The following is a 5,240-nucleotide window of genomic DNA, read 5'->3' as shown; positions in this document are numbered from 1 at the left end:
CATTAGGGTTAGGGTTAGGGTTATAACCCTAGGGTTTATAGCATAATGTCATTAGGGTTAGGGTTAGGGTTATAACCCTAGGGTTTATAGCATAATGTCATTAGGGTTAGGGTTAGGGTTATAACCCTAGGGTTTATAGCATAATGTCATTAGGGTTAGGGTTAGGGTTATAACCCTAGGGTTTATAGCATAATGTCATTTGGGTTAGGGTTAGGTTATAACCCTAGGGTTTATAGCATAATGTCATTTGGGTTAGGGTTAGGGTTATAACCCTAGGGTTTATAGCATAATGTCATTAGGGTTAGGGTTAGGGTTATAACCCTAGGGTTTATAGCATAATGTCATTAGGGTTAGGGTTAGGGTTATAACCCTAGGGTTTATAGCATAATGTCATTTGGGTTAGGGTTAGGGTTATAACCCTAGGGTTTATAGCATAATGTCATTTGGGTTAGGGTTAGGGTTATAACCCTAGGGTTTATAGCATAATGTCATTAGGGTTAGGGTTAGGGTTATAACCCTAGGGTTTATAGCATAATGTCATTAGGGTTAGGGTTAGGGTTATAACCCTAGGGTTTATAGCATAATGTCATTAGGGTTAGGGTTAGGGTTATAACCCTAGGGTTTATAGCATAATGTCATTAGGGTTAGGGTTAGGTTATAACCCTAGGGTTTATAGCATAATGTCATTTTGGGTTAGGGTTAGGGTTATAACCCTAGGGTTTATAGCATAATGTCATTTGGGTTAGGGTTAGGGTTATAACCCTAGGGTTTATAGCATAATGTCATTAGGGTTAGGGTTAGGGTTATAACCCTAGGGTTTATAGCATAATGTCATTTGGGGTTAGGGTTAGGGTTATAACCCTAGGGTTTATAGCATAATGTCATTTGGGTTAGGGTTAGGGTTATAACCCTAGGGTTTATAGCATAATGTCATTAGGGTTAGGGTTAGGGTTATAACCCTAGGGTTTATAGCATAATGTCATTAGGGTTAGGGTTAGGGTTATAACCCTAGGGTTTATAGCATAATGTCATTAGGGTTAGGGTTAGGGTTATAACCCTAGGGTTTATAGCATAATGTCATTAGGGTTAGGGGTTAGGGTTATAACCCTAGGGTTTATAGCATAATGTCATTAGGGTTAGGGTTAGGGTTATAACCCTAGGGTTTATAGCATAATGTCATTTGGGTTAGGGTTAGGGTTATAACCCTAGGGTTTATAGCATAATGTCATTAGGGTTAGGGTTAGGGTTATAACCTAGGGTTTATAGCATAATGTCATTTGGGTTAGGGTTAGGTTATAACCCTAGGGTTTATAGCATAATGTCATTAGGGTTAGGGTTAGGGTTATAACCCTAGGGTTTATAGCATAATGTCATTTGGGTTAGGGTTAGGGTTATAACCCTAGGGTTTATAGCATAATGTCATTAGGGTTAGGGTTAGGGTTATAACCCTAGGGTTTATAGCATAATGTCATTAGGGTTAGGGTTAGGGTTATAACCCTAGGGTTTATAGCATAATGTCATTTGGGTTAGGGTTAGGGTTATAACCCTAGGGTTTATAGCATAATGTCATTAGGGTTAGGGTTAGGGTTATAACCCTAGGGTTTATAGCATAATGTCATTAGGGTTAGGGTTAGGGTTATAACCCTAGGGTTTATAGCATAATGTCATTTGGGTTAGGGTTAGGGTTATAACCCTAGGGTTTATAGCATAATGTCATTAGGGTTAGGGTTAGGGTTATAACCCTAGGGTTTATAGCATAATGTCATTTGGGTTAGGGTTAGGGTTATAACCCTAGGGTTTATAGCATAATGTCATTAGGGTTAGGGTTAGGGTTATAACCCTAGGGTTTATAGCATAATGTCATTAGGGTTAGGGTTAGGGTTATAACCCTAGGGTTTATAGCATAATGTCATTAGGGTTAGGGTTAGGGTTATAACCCTAGGGTTTATAGCATAATGTCATTAGGGTTAGGGTTAGGGTTATAACCCTAGGGTTTATAGCATAATGTCATTTTTAGGGTTAGGGTTAGGGTTATAACCCTAGGGTTTATAGCATAATGTCATTTGGGTTAGGGTTAGGGTTATAACCCTAGGGTTTATAGCATAATGTCATTAGGGTTAGGGTTAGGTTATAACCCTAGGGTTTATAGCATAATGTCATTTGGGTTAGGGTTAGGGTTATAACCCTAGGGTTTATAGCATAATGTCATTAGGGTTAGGGTTAGGGTTATAACCCTAGGGTTTATAGCATAATGTCATTTGGGTTAGGGTTAGGGTTATAACCCTAGGGTTTATAGCATAATGTCATTTGGGTTAGGGTTAGGGGTTATAACCCTAGGGTTTATAGCATAATGTCATTAGGGTTAGGGTTAGGGTTATAACCCTAGGGTTTATAGCATAATGTCATTAGGGTTAGGGTTTTATAACCCTAGGGTTTATAGCATAATGTCATTAGGGTTAGGGTTAGGGTTATAACCCTAGGGTTTATAGCATAATGTCATTTGGGTTAGGGTTAGGGTTATAACCCTAGGGTTTATAGCATAATGTCATTAGGGTTAGGGTTAGGGTTATAACCCTAGGGTTTATAGCATAATGTCATTAGGGTTAGGGTTAGGTTATAACCCTAGGGTTTATAGCATAATGTCATTTGGGTTAGGGTTAGGGTTATAACCCTAGGGTTTATAGCATAATGTCATTAGGGTTAGGGTTAGGTTATAACCCTAGGGTTTATAGCATAATGTCATTAGGGTTAGGGTTAGGTTATAACCATAGGGTTTATAGCATAATGTCATTTGGGTTAGGGTTAGGGTTATAACCCTAGGGTTTATAGCATAATGTCATTTGGGTTAGGGTTAGGGTTATAACCCTAGGGTTTATAGCATAATGTCATTAGGGTTAGGGTTAGGGTTATAACCCTAGGGTTTATAGCATAATGTCATTAGGGTTAGGGTTATAACCCTAGGGTTTATAGCATAATGTCATTAGGGTTAGGGTTAGGGTTATAACCCTAGGGTTTATAGCATAATGTCATTAGGGTTAGGGTTAGGGTTATAACCCTAGGGTTTATAGCATAATGTCATTAGGGTTAGGGTTATAACCCTAGGGTTTATAGCATAATGTCATTAGGGTTAGGGGTTAGGGTTATAACCCTAGGGTTTATAGCATAATGTCATTTGGGTTAGGGTTAGGGTTATAACCCTAGGGTTTATAGCATAATGTCATTAGGGTTAGGGTTATAACCCTAGGGTTTATAGCATAATGTCATTTGGGTTAGGGTTAGGGTTATAACCCTAGCGTTTATAGCATAATGTCATTAGGGTTAGGGTTAGGGTTATAACCCTAGGGTTTATAGCATAATGTCATTAGGGTTAGGGTTATAACCCTAGGGTTTATAGCATAATGTCATTAGGGTTAGGGTTAGGGTTATAACCCTAGGGTTTATAGCATAATGTCATTAGGGTTAGGGGTTAGGGTTATAACCCTAGGGTTTATAGCATAATGTCATTAGGGTTAGGGTTAGGGTTATAACCCTAGGGTTTATAGCATAATGTCATTAGGGTTAGGGTTAGGGTTATAACCCTAGGGTTTATAGCATAATGTCATTTGGGTTAGGGTTAGGGTTATAACCCTAGGGTTTATAGCATAATGTCATTTGGGTTAGGGTTAGGGTTATAACCCTAGGGTTTATAGCATAATGTCATTAGGGTTAGGGTTAGGGTTATAACCCTAGGGTTTATAGCATAATGTCATTTGGGTTAGGGTTAGGGTTATAACCCTAGGGTTTATAGCATAATGTCATTTGGGTTAGGGTTAGGGTTATAACCCTAGGGTTTATAGCATAATGTCATTAGGGTTAGGGTTAGGGTTATAACCCTAGGGTTTATAGCATAATGTCATTTGGGTTAGGGTTAGGGTTATAACCTAGGGTTTATAGCATAATGTCATTTGGGTTAGGGTTAGGGTTATAACCCTAGGGTTTATAGCATAATGTCATTAGGGTTAGGGTTAGGGTTATAACCCTAGGGTTTATAGCATAATGTCATTTGGGTTAGGGTTAGGGTTATAACCCTAGGGTTTATAGCATAATGTCATTAGGGTTAGGGTTAGGGTTATAACCCTAGGGTTTATAGCATAATGTCATTAGGGTTAGGGTTAGGGTTATAACCCTAGGGTTTATAGCATAATGTCATTTGGGTTAGGGTTAGGGTTATAACCCTAGGGTTTATAGCATAATGTCATTAGGGTTAGGGTTAGGGTTATAACCCTAGGGTTTATAGCATAATGTCATTTGGGTTAGGGTTAGGGTTATAACCCTAGGGTTTATAGCATAATGTCATTAGGGTTAGGGTTAGGGTTATAACCCTAGGGTTTATAGCATAATGTCATTAGGGTTAGGGTTAGGGTTATAACCCTAGGGTTTATAGCATAATGTCATTTGGGTTAGGGTTAGGGTTATATAACCCTAGGGTTTATAGCATAATGTCATTAGGGTTAGGGTTAGGTTATAACCCTAGGTTTATAGCATAATGTCATTTGGGTTAGGGTTAGGGTTATAACCCTAGGGTTTATAGCATAATGTCATTTGGGTTAGGGTTAGGGTTAGGTTATAACCCTAGGGTTTATAGCATAATGTCATTAGGGTTAGGTTATTATAACCCCTAGGTTTATAGCATAATGTCATTTGGGTTAGGGTTAGGTTATAACCCTAGGTTTATAGCATAATGTCATTAGGGTTAGGGGGTTAGGTTATAACCCTAGGGTTTATAATGTCATTAGGTTAGGGGTTAGGGTCATTTATAGCATAATGTCATTTTTAGGGTTAGGTTATAACCCTAGGGTTTATAGCATAATGTCATTAGGGTTAGGGTTAGGTTATAACCCTAGGGTTTATAGCATAATGTCATTTGGGTTAGGGTTAGGGTTATAACCCTAGGATTATAGCATAATGTCATTTGGGTTAGGGTTAGGGGTTAGGGTTATAACCCTAGGGTTTATAGCATAATGTCATTAGGGTTAGGGTTAGGGTTATAACCCTAGGGTTTATAGCATAATGTCATTTGGGTTAGGGTTAGGGTTATAACCCTAGGGTTTATAGCATAATGTCATTAGGGTTAGGGGTTAGGGTTATAACCCTAGGGTTTATAGCATAATGTCATTAGGGTTAGGGTTAGGGTTATAACCCTAGGGTTTATAGCATAATGTCATTTGGGTTAGGGTTAGGGTTATAACCCTAGGGTTTAT

Source organism: Oncorhynchus tshawytscha, linkage group LG15 (assembly GCF_018296145.1).
Source record: "Oncorhynchus tshawytscha isolate Ot180627B linkage group LG15, Otsh_v2.0, whole genome shotgun sequence".
NCBI classification, from domain to species: domain Eukaryota; kingdom Metazoa; phylum Chordata; class Actinopteri; order Salmoniformes; family Salmonidae; genus Oncorhynchus; species Oncorhynchus tshawytscha.
Note: the sequence above shows the minus strand (reverse complement) of the source record.